Source organism: Biomphalaria glabrata, chromosome 15 (assembly GCF_947242115.1).
Source record: "Biomphalaria glabrata chromosome 15, xgBioGlab47.1, whole genome shotgun sequence".
NCBI classification, from domain to species: domain Eukaryota; kingdom Metazoa; phylum Mollusca; class Gastropoda; family Planorbidae; genus Biomphalaria; species Biomphalaria glabrata.
The window spans coordinates 15,962,331-15,978,677 of NC_074725.1; the positions used below are offsets into that span (position 1 = coordinate 15,962,331).

Consider the following 16,347-nt stretch of genomic DNA (forward strand, 5'->3'; position numbering starts at 1 on the left):
ACCGGCTTTCTCCATTTCTCTCTGTATTTTGCCTTAGTTAGAACATCTTTCAATGGCAGGCCAATTCATTCTTTTGTTGTCCTCCGATCGCTTTCTCTGTCTGCCTCTTCCTCTTTTTCCTGGTACTGTACCCTGAAGGAAGGTCTTTGGGAGCCGAGAAGATATTGTAATATGGCCATAGATTTTAAGCTTGTGTTTTTTTTTTATACAATAGTTAGCAGATATAAATTAATAATCAGTGCGATTAGAAATATTTTTACCAATTGTTTTTATTTAGTTCTATTTCATGCTATTAGTTTTCTCATTGCGCTACGAACCTAGTACCTGTCTGAACCTTTTGGAATAGGAGGTATCTGTACAATCTGGGTGAATGTTACCGTGATCGTGATTGCTTTTTAAATGCATTTACAAAAACTGTTAGGGTCGATTTTGGGACAAGCCACAATACATAGTCAATTGCTGTTTATAGTAGCTTTTTTAGATTTTGAGATCATTACGTGACAGACGGACAGACAGACAACATAAAAAGTATTTGCAGCTTTATTCCTTACGTGAGAGGCCGATGTGGATCTACACTCAAAAGAAAGACATTTATATTTACATATTGTAACTTTTCTTTGGGATTGTTTAGCGACAAAAACTTTTTCTTAAACTGAATGGGAGAAAGGTCAGAACTAGAAATTCTTTAAAAGATAGGACAGTGTGAAGCAGAAGTCAATGTGAAGCAGAAGTTAATGTGAAGCAGAAGTTAATGTGAAGCAGAAGTTAGTGTGAAGCAGAAGTTAGTGTGAAGCAGAAGTTAGTGTGAAGCAGAAGTTAGTGTGAAGCAGAAGTTAAGTGTAAGTGCTCTAGAGGCACTCTAGCCCCATTGTTCTTTTTATAATATGCAAATCGCGAATCAAGCACCTCTCCAATGTCATAGTGCTGTATTTCGGTACAGTCATCTCTTCTTACTAAACTTATAATAGTTCCGGTTTCTAGCTCATGCGAACGTTTTCAAAATGATCAGATATAAGAAGGGAAAAGGATTTATAAGCAAAGACTTCCTGACAATCTCGTATTTTGTTGTGGGTAGATATGAAACGTCAGTCTAGGGAAATAATGATGTGATGGCCAGATAAATATATTTACAGGTGAAATTTTTGATTTCCTAGATGTACATTTACATGATAAAGATTTAATTGCTTATATACACATTTACAGGTGAAAGATGTGATTACCTACGCATTCATTTACAGATGAAAGATATGATGGTCTTATACATGCATTTAATTGAGAAGGATGGGGTGACCTTGTAAATACCTTTCACTGGAGAGAGATGTAATGAACTTGTAAATACTTTTACTGGAGAGATGTATGATGATGTACGGATGAAAAATGAAGATTATTACATACTAGCCCGCCCAAACCTCCTGAAGGACGGCAGAGATTAGAGGCAGGAAAAGTTCTAACACGTGACATCCATGTATTTTCAAGACCACAGTCCCGAGCGCGTACCACACTACCACGCAGCCAAATAGACCAGTTGAATATTCAGTCGAAAAGAAGAACACATATTGTTTATGAGTTTTTCTAAATGGCCGTTTTTTTAATAACATCATAGTAATTATATGCTTGTATGGTAACAAGCTGTTGCTATGGTAACGTTTGGCCAAAGATACATAAAACGTTTTAAAAGTAAAAAATAATGTCAGATGACATGTCAAGGCTAGAAAGTTACCATTTGGATGACAGTTTTTTATTTATCTGGTTTCCACATCAACATCTTGAACTAGGTAAGCCGCGTTTATTCGCTGGCCGCGATGTGTTTCTAAACTAAATAGGAATGATGTCAACCTCGACAGCGGCAAAAGATGTATAAACGAACATATTACAAATATTTTAGTTTGTATTTGAATGGTGTATTCCTACGCCGCAGTCATTGTATTAGTTTTTATTATCCAGACTTTACTTAGCGATCATATCAATCTGTCTACAGCGATCACATCAATCTGTCTACAGCGATCACATCAATCTGTCTACAGCGATCACATCAATCTGTCTACAGCGATCACATCAATCTGTCTACAGCGATCACATCAATCTGTCTACAGCGATCACATCAATCTGACTACACCGACACAAGATGTCTATGGACAACAAGAAGTCTATAACTGCAAATGACTTTCTTCGCTTAATCAGGTCTTTAGGAGGCTTCAATGATACCAATGAGTAAGCTAAATTCCATCTTTTTACGCTACATTTGAACGAGAAATATTAAGTCTTTTCAAACTTTTGAGACTCCTCGACCCGTGTGTCTGGAGCGCAGGGCCGGCCTTAGGGCACTGCAACCTATGCGGCCGCAGTGGGCCCCGCACTTTCATAGGCCCCGCGCCTACTCTAGTTGTAAATTATTAAATTAAACCATTATAACTCGCGGCCTCCTAATTTTCCACGAGCTCCTGGAAATCTCCTGAAATTGCAAAGTATACTAAAAAGTCATGAAAATCTCATGAAATTATTAAAATATACTAAAAAGTCATGAAAATCTCATGAAATTATTAAAATATACTAAAAAGTCATAAAAATGTCCTGAAAAATAGAAAAAAATTGTCATTTTGGGGTTTCGTTCAATATGGGAAACGTTTATCCTACTCGCGATTAAAAAAAAGCATACAATAATGGGGCAAAATTAAACCCAAACAGGAAGTTCCAGTACTTTATTTACTGTAAAAGTCACTGGCATATAAATATAGATCTAAATCTATCTAGGTCTCTTGAAAACAAAAATCAAAAAGCGATATTTTGCTAGCCGATAGTAAATCTAAAAGGCAGATCTGAATGTTTATCGGCTTTTTATAGGATAACTACTTTCTTTTGTAGATGGTTCGTAATGTTAATTTGACCCCTATATGTACTTAGTAAAGTGTGAATAAAATGCAACGACGAATTTATTTTGTAACAAAAAATCTTAATTTTCACCCACACTAGGCCCCGCACAGTCCGTTTCGCATAGGGCCCCGCAATCTGTAGGACCGGCCCTGCTGGAGTGAATCTAGTACACGTTATGTCCACATTTTCCCATTCTCGGAGCAACTGAAACTTTGCACACTTTTTTCTTTGCGATGACAACACACAAATAAATAAACAAAATATTTTTTTTCTAGACGTAATGAATTTAAACAAAAAATGCTAGAGGCGAAGTGGAGATAACACTTGTTAAGAGAATTAGGTCGTTTGCTCATTTCCAACACTCGTAGCGCGTGTCACATGACCGAAAATGTACAAAAACAAAATGAAATTGACCTGAAGCAATTTTATTAGAAATTTGTGGATCTAGTACTTACATTAATTAATGGAATATTGGAGGTTTATCTTTTTTTTTAACGCGTCAGAAACTGGCTTCAATTCTGTACTTACAACAGAGCATCATTGTAGTTAGCTGTACCAACGTGTCATTTTCTGGTCTCTATTTGGTAAATATTTCAGAGATCCTCCAATCTCTAGGCGTAGTTTGACAATCTTTTATTCGCGGCTCAAACCAAGAATGCGTTATATTTGTTTCATAATGCCGTTTAAATGTTGTTGTTTTTTAACAGCCAGACTTTACAAAACAAATATGTTGGCTTATTATCCTATTCCACAAAAATGTCAAGATCTATTCACTTTTCCTGGTAGATTTAAAATTCAGAGTCCACTTGTAGTTTCTTCGGCTCTCCCATTTTATTAAACTACACATTTTAAATGTAATGGTACCAATCCATTAGATAAAAAGGTTAGGGCCCTAACGTATGTAGAGATACATTTTTCACCTTTTTTTTTGAAAAAGAGGAGGGCATTTTCTACACTTTGTACCGACGTTTCGGAGGGCCGGATGAAACCAGGTAGCGAGAAGGATCTGGCCCGGGGGCCGTATTTTGGGTATCACTGACATAATTGATTCAAAATAATTGATAAAATTTTACTCAACATAAGCTTTGTTTAAAAAAAATATTTTATTAAAAATATTTGACTCTACATTAAATTCCATTGTATCATTTCTCTAATGGAGGAGTCCCAGTGACACTCCTTCCAACTAACTGGATTCATAAATTTAAATTTCCTAGACAACTTTAATGAACTGAATTCCAGGGGTGAAATTGTGTGTCCTTTTACATTTTCACAGGGGATGTAAGTCAATCATAGACGAAAGACAATTTTATCAGATTTCTTTGATACCAGCAGTAAGTATTATATTTTTAATTCACACACACATAAGTATATATATTATACCAGCCAGATATTACCCGCGGCACGTAGCTAGTATAGTCAGTGCTATTATAATAATAATAATAAGGCTTGTCAGAAGATGATTGAGGAATGCAGAATTTCCCGTAGATGCGCAGCCCCAGCTGTGACCTTTATATTTAGCCACATCCAGGGCAAGGATAACCATTGTTCGTCGATGATCAATTAAGATTTTCATTTCGCTGTCTACGTCTGTCTTCGGTAGCGGATTTTCTTTTGGTCTCAAGTGTGTATCCCGGGTCGGGTCGCATAGGTTGTAGTCAGGGGCGGACTGGGTGTCAAAATAGGCCCGGGCATTTCTATATAATCTGGCCTTCAAGTTCTATATCCTATGATGGGCATCCATTTCTAGGTCAATTTTTGTCCTCAAAATCATTTTGTTAATATTGACGTGAATGTATACAGTGAACTCTATATCTTAATAAGAAACATAGGCCGTATGTTTCTTTTTAATCGCTAAAGGTGTGGGCCCTTAAAGGATGAAGCCTACTAGTAGCACTGTCTACGAATGAAAGTGTTAGACACCTTATTTATATAGGTTAGTTATTTAGCGACGCACCATAGGAGACGCATATTGAACGGGACTAGTGACGTTTGGGATATGTTGGGTTAGAGACCGAAAAATCAGTTAGCGATAGAACACTCCAGGGTAACGACGTGTTTAGTGACAGAGACTTCTACTGTGGCCTTTTATCAGAATAAATCTATGTGAACTTGTTCATCATCGTTTGACTACATCTCTTCACTTGTTACAATCGATGTGCCAGTTCTTGTTTGTGTTGTCGTTCAACTGCACGTAATACACCCGAACAATTACACCCAAACGATTGCAGAGTAATTGGTTGACTTCAAGACAGCCTGAACTAGCAACATCACAGTGGCGACCCCGAACCTCGAAGCCGGACCCCTGATGAAGCTGAACATCGAACCGGACCTCGAAGCAGAACGTTTACTCAGGTGAGGGTCGTGCACTTGAAGTTATAAAGTTTTATCGGAGTACGGCTGAACACAGAATCATCGCAGAGTGACTTTGTTCTAGATCTACATGTTCTTGATCGCACGTTCAACGAGCCGTTAACTCAGGGTGACCTTCGTCAGGACCGTAATCATCGCAACGTCTGGTCTACTTAACCAGTATATTATCAACGCCTGATCTTCATATGCTGAATCGACCTACAACCAGAGAAACCGTTCATTCATAACGGGTGAGAGATCGTTAGTGAACCTGTTGGACATATTTTTTTCTTCGTCATAGGAGCCACATCGAGTATCAAGTTTTACCTCGCCAGTTCGAGAAGGACAGTTTGCCCGCTGTCAGAAGTATTGTGAGTACTACAAGTTTGGTAGCTAACTAAATCGAAACCGCTCTGTCGTCTTACCCTTGGAGAGATTCTTGTGGAGCAGTTTGCTCATTGAACCGGTTGCTTACCACTTTTATAACGGACACTGTGTTTAACCTTTGGAAGGTTAGTGAAGTAATCTTTATCAGTACTGAACATTGATATATTTAGTATTCGTCGGTCTAGACCATACCTAGACTTGTTAGCCGTGAAGTTGTGGAAACAGCTACATCCACTTAATTTCGTTGAAAACCGTTAGTCGTATAACGGAACGTCGTCGGAGGTGACCTTGGTTTCACCCAGTCTACATTGGACATTTTGTTCTAGTGAAGCAGAGTACAACAGCAAACTTCGTCGTACTACCAGAGTAGCAGCAAAAGCAGTGAACTATTTTAGAGAACCGTTATTCGTCAGCCCAGATCAAGTCATCGTCAAGAAAGTCGTTAATCGTCAGCCCAGATCAAGTCATCGTCAAAGCCGTTATTCGTCAGCCCAGATCAAGTCATCGTCAAGAAATTCGTTATTCGTCAGTCGTCCAGATCAAGTTGCCGTCAAGAGACTGTTATTTGTCAGTAGTCGTCTACACAAGTCAAGTCATCGCCAGAAGAACCGTTAACCTATTCGTCAGTAACTGTGTACACAAAGTCGTCGGAACTACACATACGGTCATCAACAGTCGTCAAAGAAACTGGAACATTTTGCTGTGGCATATCAGGACATCTGTGGCATTACGTGGGATACTGGTAGCACCGGAGAACAGAGTCAGAACTGGAAGAGAGGCAGTGGAATTTGTTGTGATCTAGCATATTCGGGAGTCCGAACAAAGGGATCTTTCTTATCAAAAGCTAAGTGCCATTTTTCTTATTAGTGTATGTTTAGATTGCCCTTAGAAATAGATTTTGTCTAAATTTGGTATGTTAGCCTGAGTAAATTCAGGTGGTGCTGAAGCCTTAAACCCGTTCGGGGTAAAGACATAATTTAGATGAAAAACTATATTATACGTTTAGGATTGTAATTTGTTTTGTTTGTGTAAACGTCATATCCGTTGTTGCTTAGTTACTTCGTGACGTTATCATTGTGTGCCATATTGTCATATCCCAACCCATAGCGATAGCCTCATTTAATTATTTCATTTGTTTATATTATTTTAAATTATTTATTTTTATTAATTTAATTAGATATGTATTTTTTTTCACTTAATGATAGAAAGTGCGGGTAGGATTCTTTTACTGTGAATCAGACTAAAATAATTTTAGTTTGAGCGGTTAAAATCAAATATGATTTTGCCATGAGAATAATGCCGAAACTGGCTATGTAGTCAAACACTGTCGTCTGGCTAAATATAGATCTACAAATTTTGTACATCTCTTTGGTACAATTAAATCATCTAGACTCTAATTTGAAATATTATTAATTAAAAGATGAATGAAGGTAGTACATTCTAGATATATATATCTTGTTGAAGATATATTTGACATTGTATACACATATTTATTTCGTATGGTTAAATAGAACCATAAGTTCTAGATCTATCTTATCTACTCTAGATCTAGACTCTAGACAGTCTTTGAATTTACTCTAGACACTTCACTGTGACTTCAGTCATACCAAATTTTAAAATTAATCATAATTATTCATACTAGATCTAAAAGTCATAGTGCTCTTGATAACTATAGATCTAAAAGGTATTATTATACATACTATAATATACTAGATTTAAATTTGTGTGATACTAGACCTAATATACAGATTTGAATATAACCATAATAACTCAGACTAGATTTACACATTTACTAAATCTATAGATAGAGACATAACATTTAAAATTTATATAAAAGTTTGGAAAAACTTAAATATAAAATAAGTTTAAAGTATAGCCATAAATAATATAGGCTAAGTAAATATATATAAAATATAAAATACAATGGCTACATCATCATATGTGGACCTTAAGGAGATTAAGGAAACAGCTATGCAGGATGGAAAGGCCATGGAGTTAAAAGGAAAGGACTTAGCAGCTTATGTACAGCAAGTTGTGAAGGAAGAAATGGAGAGACAGAAAGAAGAAAAAAGACAAGAGATAGAGAGACAGAAAGAAGAGATAGAAAGGCAAGACAAAGAGAGAGAAAAAATTAGAGAACATGAAGCTAAAATGGAGAAGATGAGACTGGATGCAGCACAAGCCAGAGCCCAAACTGAACAAGGAAATAACACAAATAACTCAAATAATTATATCACTCAAAGAGACAACCATAATTCACAGACATGGCTAAAGAGAAAAATACAAAGTTTTGATGAACAGAAGGATGACATTGGTGATTTTTTGAAAAGATATGAGGCAAAAATGTCTACATTTAATATGCCTGAAGAAGAATGGTCTGAAATACTGATAGACTTTGTTCATGGTCAAGCTCTAACAATATGTCAAAATCATGACCATCATATTGATGATAGCTATCAGGTTTTAAAAAGAGAGTTATTGAATGCCTATGGTCATAATGCTACAACTTTTAGAAAGAAATACTTTGACAATATACCATCATTAGAAATAGAACCCCAAACTACCATTAATATGGAAAAGGATTTTTTCAATAAGTGGGTAAAATTAGAAAAAGTGAATAACTCTTATGAGGGATTAAAAAATTTTATTCTAGTGGACAACTTTGTAAATAAATGTGATCCTCAATTACAATCTTTTATTAGAGAAAGAAATCCAAAAACTATAGATGAAATAACAGAGATAATGAGGGTATACAAAAATGCCTATCCAAATAAACCATTTTCCGATAGGGATAAGAGCAAAGTAGATTTAATAGGATACACCAAAGAAAATGTTGATAGAAGTAGAAATAAAAACAGATCAAATAGTGGAAATAGAAAATATAGTGAAATAACCTGTTTTAAATGTCAAGGAAAAGGTCATATAGCAGCTAACTGTAGAAGAGGGAATAGTAGGTCTGGAAGTAGAAATAGATACAATGAACAAAATAACAGTAGATATAGGAGTAGAGATAGGAATGACAGGGGAAATTATAGAAATAGGAGTTACAGTAGGGAATACAAAAATAAAGGTACAGATAGGATATATTTCATGGAAGGAAATAGGAACAATTTTGCAGTGTACCCAGGGTTTGTAGATAGAATTCCGGTGGAATTAATCAGGGATTCAGGTTGTAACACCTTGGCAGTAAAAACTAAATTTGTCAAACCTCATTGGTATAAAGGGTTTACTAGGAAAGTAGAATTAGCAGATGGCACCGTAAGGGAATTTAAAGCTATAAGGGTATACATTGAAACTCCATTTTTCACTGGTTATTGTGATGGCATTGCAATACCAGAAATGAGATATGATATGTTAGTAGGAAACATAAAAGGAGTTAAAGAATGTTCAAGAAAAGAATTAGAAGACTGGCAAAACAAATACAAAAACATAAGACAAAATCATGAAAACATAGAAACACAAAATATAACAAGTATGGTAATAACAAGATCAATGGATAAACAAGATGAGAAACAGGAAAATACAATAAATGTAATAAGTAATGATAAAGAAAAAGAAACCAGTAATGTAATACAAATAGAAAATACAGATGGTAAGGAAAGAGAGATAGAAAATGAAACACAAAATAGTCTTGAAACACAAATATCTCAAAGTGAAAAAGAAACAATACCCAAATTTGCATTAGAACAAATGAATGACAATATTATTGGGAAAATTTATTCAAGAATATCAGATAAAAACAATAATAATCCAATGGAGAAATTTTGTATAGAGAATAAAATATTGTTTAGACAAACAAGTAATGATAACAAGAAAATAAAACAACTTGTCTTACCACAGAAATATTGGAAAGATGTTTTAATCATGACACATGATAATAATTTAGCAGCACATAGGGGAGTAAAGAAATGTTATAGGAATTTGTCAAAACAAGTATTTTGGCCCAAAATGAAAGCAACAATCAATAAATACATAAACTCATGTGACATATGTCAAAAGAGATCTAACAAAAGCCTAGTGAATAAAGCACCTATTCAAGAAATGGATGAACCTACAGAACCATTTCAGAAAGTATCTATTGATTTAATAGGTCCTTTAATTCAAACTGAAAATAATAACAAATACATTCTAACAGTAATAGACATGTTTAGTAGATACCCAGAGGCAATCCCATTATCAAATACAAGTGCAGAGAATATAATTAATGCCATAACTCAAAAAGTAATTACAAGACATGGTATACCTAAAATTATATTGAGTGATCAGGGATCTCAGTTTAAATCAGAACAATTTAAGAAATGGACTAAACAATACAATATACAACACATATACTCTTCGGTTTACCACCCAGAGAGTAACGGTTTATGTGAACGATATGGTGGTTCATTAAAAAGATCACTAACAAAGATAATTCAGAATAATCAGAACAAGTGGGATCATTACATTAATTATGTACTATTTGCTCATAGAAACAACATCCATGAAGCAACACAATTTTCACCATATGAAATAATACATGGAAGAAAACCTAGAGATGAATTAGATGTTTTTAAAGAAAATCTAATAGACAATGAGAATAAATTAAACAATGACAGTGAAACAACAATCACAACAGAATTGAAAGAAATATGGACTCAAGCATATAACAACAATAAGAAGTACAAACAAAGTGCTCATGAGAATCTAAATAAGAAAAGACAATTGAAAACACTAGAAGTAGGAAACAATGTATTAATATTGATAAATGACCTGAAAAATAAAATTGGTAAACAATGGAAAGGTCCATTTAAAGTGATAAAACAAATTAATGATGTGAATTATCAAATTGAAATAAATGGGAAAATTAAAACATATCACATAAATAATTTGAAACTGTATCATGATAGAGAAGATGAGTTGATACAAAACATTCAGGAGGAAATAGAAAATAAATTTTCAGAAAGAGAAGAATGCTTGATGATAATAACAAATGAAAATCACAATGAAAATGATATTAAGGAAATACCTGTAATTGAAACAAAAGAGAATCAAACTTGGCAAAAGATTAATCTTAATAATTTAACTAAGGAAAAGTCAAAAGATATAATTAAAATAATACAGGAATACAAAGAAATTTTTTTCAGTATACCAGGAAAAACAAATATTATTAAACATGACATTAAAGTAACAGACCCAAAACCTATCAAGCTTAAGCCATATAGAATACCGCTACATTTACAAGACAAAGTAAAGAAAGAAATAGACAATTTACTAGAATCAGGTATAATTGAGCCATCAACATCTCCTTATGCTTCACCAATTGTGATAGCCAAAAAGAAGAATGGAGATATAAGGTTATGTATTGATTATAGGAAACTTAACAACATCACAGAATTTGACCCATATCCAATGCCAAATATAGAGGATATTTTACATAAATTAAATGGAGCAAAATTTTTTACTAAATTGGATTTAAATAAAGGTTATTGGCAAATACCTTTAACAGAAAATGCAAAACCTTACACAGCATTTGTAACACCATATGGTATTTTTCAATGGAATTATATGAGTTTTGGATTAGTAAATGCACCTGCCACATTTAATAGAATGATGAACATGATAATTGGAAACAAAGAAAATGTTATTTGCTATTTGGATGACATATGTATTTTTAATAATAGTTGGGAGGAACATTTGGTAGATGTAAAAGAAGTGTTCAAAATAATAAAAGAAAGTGGACTTACAATTCAAGCAGAAAAAGTAGAAATAGGATTGGAGGAAATAATTTTCTTAGGACATAAAGTAAATAACAACATGATTAGCCCTATTGAAGATAACATAAAGAAAGTACTTAATATTGAAATACCTACAACAAAAAGACAAATTAAAAGCATATTAGGAATAGTAAATTATTACAGAAAGTTTATAAAGAACTTAGCAGAAATAGTGAATCCATTAAATGACTTACTTAAAAAAGGAAAACCTCAAAAAGTAGTTTGTAATGAGGAATGTGTGAAAGCTATTGACAGAATTAAAGATGTTTTTAGTCATGAACTAATATTAAGGCTGCCTGATAAAGACAAAATATTTTATGTCACAACTGATGCATCTGGTAATGCTATTGGTGGTTGTTTAATGCAGAACTATGATAACTTACATCCTATATTATATGTAAGTAGAAAATTGTCAGAGGCAGAGAAAAAATATAGTGTCATTGAAAGAGAAGCCTTAGCTGTAATATGGGTAATTACTAAGCTAGAAAGCTATTTAATAGGAAGGAAATTCATATTATTAACTGATCATAAACCTATTCAGTATATACAGCAAAAGAGCATGAAAAACAGTCGTGTTTATAGATGGTTCTTAGCACTACAGGAGTATAAATTTGAAGTGAAAGCTATTAGTGGATCTGTGAATATTGTAGCTGATCTATTGTCTAGAATGACATTGAAGTGAAATAAGTTTGTAAATAAACTATGATTATATTGAGTATGTAATATATATTAATATATTGACACCATTTATATGTTATGAAAAAGGGAGATAAGTAAATTTGATGTTAAGCATTTAAAAGTAAGTATGGATATTTTTTTTTGTGTGAATCATTTCATATATCATTGACGAAAGTTAGTTCTATGGAAAAGGGTGAGTATAAAAGAAAAATGGACAAAAGCGTGTAAAAGGGTGGTAAGAAAAAAATTTATTGAATGTATAAATAAAGTCTATAATTGTTTTTTTTTTTGAAATGTTGTATTTTATCAGATTACTGCCAGTGAAGAACATTTGTGAGTGTATGACGTGCCAGTAAGATGCCACATTTTCCTCCATGATGAACTGTGTACTAATGAAGATGATTCTGGAATGTTATGAACATTGACATTGAATATGAAGAACTGTCAAGTCAAGATGAAAATGTCAAGATGAAGAAGTTAAGATGAAGATGTCAAGATGAAGATGTCAAGATTTTATGTTTGTGGTCTTCCCCTTAAATTGAAAATGCCCTTGTAAGACTTGACAGTAGTGGAAAAATATTGACATATTTTTTTTTCAAGGGGGGGAGGAATCTGTTAGACACCTTATTTATATAGGTTAGTTATTTAGCGACGCACCATAGGAGACGCATATTGAACGGGACTAGTGACGTTTGGGATATGTTGGGTTAGAGACTGGAAAATCAGTTAGCGATAGAACACTCCAGGGTAACGACGTGTTTAGTGACAGAGACTTCTACTGTGGCCTTTTATCAGAATAAATCTATGTGAACTTGTTCATCATCGTTTGACTACATCTCTTCACTTGTTACAATCGATGTGCCAGTTCTTGTTTGTGTTGTCGTTCAACTGCACGTAATACACCCGAACAATTACACCCAAACGATTGCAGAGTAATTGGTTGACTTCAAGACAGCCTGAACTAGCAACATCACAAAAGCTATTACATTATTTCGGAACATTTGTTAAATTAAAATAGTGTTACACTGTAGAGTATGTGAAAGATTTGTTTTTAAACAGAGGGCCTTTAATATTAGAGAATATTATAAAACCTCTAAAAATTTAATGTGCCAAAGTGGCATCAATGTGGCCATTTCGGTGGCCCAGTCAGCCCATTTTGGTACCGGCCCACCGGGCATTTGCCCGAATGCCCATATAGCCAGTCCGCCCCTGGTTGCAGTGGCCTAAGGCCGCCCTGCAAAATAGCGGCGTATGTTATGCCGTGGGTCGACTAGTCTATATATATGATTCTCTTCATGGCTCAAGAGTTTGGACACCAAGTAATGGAATGATCACTCTTTTATTTTTGCAAGTTAGACGGACTAGAGTTACCCCACGTAATTTTAGAGGCGAACAAAAAAGAGGGGGGGGGGGGAGAACAAGTAGTATTCACCCGTCACTAAATAGCAGGGCCGAACTTAACTATTGTGACTAAGAAGTCATGGAAAGATCACTCTTTTATTTCTGCAAGTCGAACTAGAATTACCCCACGTAACTTGAGTTGCGAAACAAAAAGAGGGGTTGGAGAACAAGTAATCTGCTCTATATTCACCCGTCACTAAATAGCAGGGCCCGACTCAACCGTTGTGGGGCCCTTTGCGAAACGGATTTCGCGGGGTCAAGTTTGTGTAGGGATACGGATAATAGTGAAAATTAAGAGTTTGTATTAGAAAATAAATTCGTGTTTGCATTTTATTCATTCTTTACTACGAACAGAATTACTTAACGAGCCTCGCGAGTAGCGAAGTCATACAGTATAAGTATATAATACAAATTCTATTTCCTACATAGATCACGTTCAATAGCAAGAATTAACAAATGTTTCAATCTATCAACGAAAATTGTTGACTTCAAGTAATTCTTCATTAGTCGTAGGCGCGAGAAGCTTCTTTTACCAGATTTCACAATTACGTGTATTGCATAATGCCGTTTTTCTTATCGCGCGTAGGAATTGCGTTTTCCATATTGAATGACACCCCAAAATGACAATTTTGTCAGTATATTTCAGGACATTTGTATGAGTTTTCGTATATTTTGCAATTTCATGAGATTTCCAGGAGCTCCTGGTAAATCAGGAGGCCGTGGGAAATGTATTATAAGTTATAAAGTGGTTTAATGTAATAATTTACACCTAGAAATTATGAAAGTGCGGGGCCCATAGCGCATAGGTTGCAGTGTCCTAAGGCCGCCCTGCAAAATAGCGTCGTATGCTACGCCGTGAGTCGACTAGTTCGATATAAAAGAACTCTACTTGACATGACCTATATACATTTCAAGACAACAAGACATCTTTAACAGTTTCCTTAAGAATTCCAGCCATCTCAAGTGACCCTCAAAACGTGCACCAAGATCTGAACCGTGTCCTTCAGGAATGAAGATGATTACATCCTAGCAAAATACTTCAGGACACCAGTGAATGATGGCGGGCAGGGTTGAAATGCAATCGACTGTCTTAAGCGCATACACCACACAATCAGACTCTGATTACATCTTTGTCTAATTCTGCTTGACTCTGAGGATATTTTTGTTTAGTTCTGCTTGATTCTGATGATATTTTTGTTTAGTTCTGCTTGACTCTGATGATGGCCCTCTCAATTCAAAGAACTCGGTTATGGTCCAGTTGCTTGAAAGGTCGTCCTGGATTAGTCTAGTAAGTTATTCAATTATTTAATAAGTGAAATAAATTGATGAAAAAGAATCTTAAAATATAATTTTAAAATAATTCAAGCTTAAGATATATATTTCCGATGTTTGCATACTATCTTCTTAAAGTAGTCGAATTCGACTTTTCTATAACTATAAACATCTGTCTACCAGATCGATGCGTAAACATTTAGGTATTTTAAACGCCTTATTTTCACTTCTGCATGCGCGGAAAAATAGTTCTACACACATTGTGTGTTATCTGTTTCCTACTGTTTCACTTATTCTAAACGCGAATCCGAACCCATCCAAGGGACACAACAATTAAAATACACTTCATAAAACTTGTGATGACTTCAACTGATGTTTATTTACAGATAGGGATGATCGCCTTGTCTATCTATCCGCCGTTTTCATTTGCAGTCTATTCACTATCCATCTCTCTACAAGCCCTTAGTCTTCTCCTATCATGTACCTGTATTCTGCAACGTTATTCGTCTGTCTGACTACGTCACAATATATTTATTTACAACACTAACACAATCTGTAAACAAGACTAGGTCACTACAACATGTACATCTAAATCCAAACCTAGTTCTATAGTTCTGTTTATTATTTTAAACTTTAATCATTCCCCCGCTCGTATATTTTTTGTTCTCAGTCATTTTGTTATCTTTTAAAAATCTAATTAATTATCTTTTCTTTTTACCTGAATTCTGAACATCCTCCTGATCCGGGATTGTTTCGGTTGTTTTTGTATGAAATTAAAGTAAATAATTAAACATTCTCCAGTATGGTTGGTCATAAGAAGATAAAGGAAATAGAAAAAAGTCTTTAGTGGATGTAAACATTTCCCTGCATTCTGAGTTTCAACAATTAACGGTAGACTATAACTCATCTCAGATGAAAACAGAACCAAATAAAAACAGCAATATGAGAACCACTGCTAATGTCTCCACATTTAATATTTAAATTTGTTTTGTTATCTTTTTTTTTTTTGGAGGCGAGGTGGCTGAGCAGTAAAACGCTTGGCTTCCGAACCGTAAGTCCCGGATTCGAATCCTGGTGAAGACTGGGATTTTTTATTCCGGGATCTTGGGCGCCTCTGAGTCCACCCAGCTCTAATGGGCACCTGAAATTAGTTGTGGAAAAAGGGTGAAAATGCAACGGCGCCTGGTGATTATACATGCCCAACCTGCGATCGCAGCTGTGTATCAAGAATTGGCCTCTTTAGTCACACAAGAAGTTGCAAAGGAAAAAGATCGTCTCTCGAGACGTAAAATGCCACAGAACTGGAATGAAACGTGATTTAATAATAATAATTTAATGTAGAGAGCGCTTTTAACAAACACAATGTAGGCTCAAGGCGCTGTAATGACGAAATAGCAGGATTAGATTCTGCCAAACAGACTCAATAGCCATCAAGTGTCCTGAGAAAATCCATTATATAATTAAATGTCCAAAAATCTTGATGGAATGTTAATAAAAGATTATCTGGCATAAATTTATAGAAAGCTTTTATAAGAAATATGTGTTTCTAAATTTATAGAATTAGATCCTATATTTTAGTGAGTCTACATCGCAAGAGATGCTTTGGCTTGATTCTTTAACCCCTTCCTTGATCACT

General features: G+C 34.7%; 2 long non-coding RNA genes across 5 annotated transcripts; both read left to right on the forward strand.

Annotated features, from left to right (window-relative positions):
• Positions 1-952: 952 nt before the first annotated feature.
• On the forward strand, positions 953-14,727 carry LOC129923146 (uncharacterized). Of its 4 annotated transcripts, none has more exons than XR_008775090.1 (4): positions 953-1,133; positions 1,945-2,211; positions 4,145-4,202; positions 14,642-14,727. It is a non-coding gene; the product is annotated as an uncharacterized LOC129923146 (long non-coding RNA). The 4 variants fall into 4 exon arrangements; XR_008775088.1 differs by having other exon boundaries at positions 1,956-2,211; XR_008775089.1 differs by having other exon boundaries at positions 1,979-2,211.
• LOC129923147 (uncharacterized) lies at positions 4,785-12,855 on the forward strand. Its single transcript, XR_008775091.1, has 2 exons — positions 4,785-7,037; positions 12,349-12,855. It is a non-coding gene; the product is annotated as an uncharacterized LOC129923147 (long non-coding RNA).
• Positions 14,728-16,347: the final 1,620 nt, after the last annotated feature.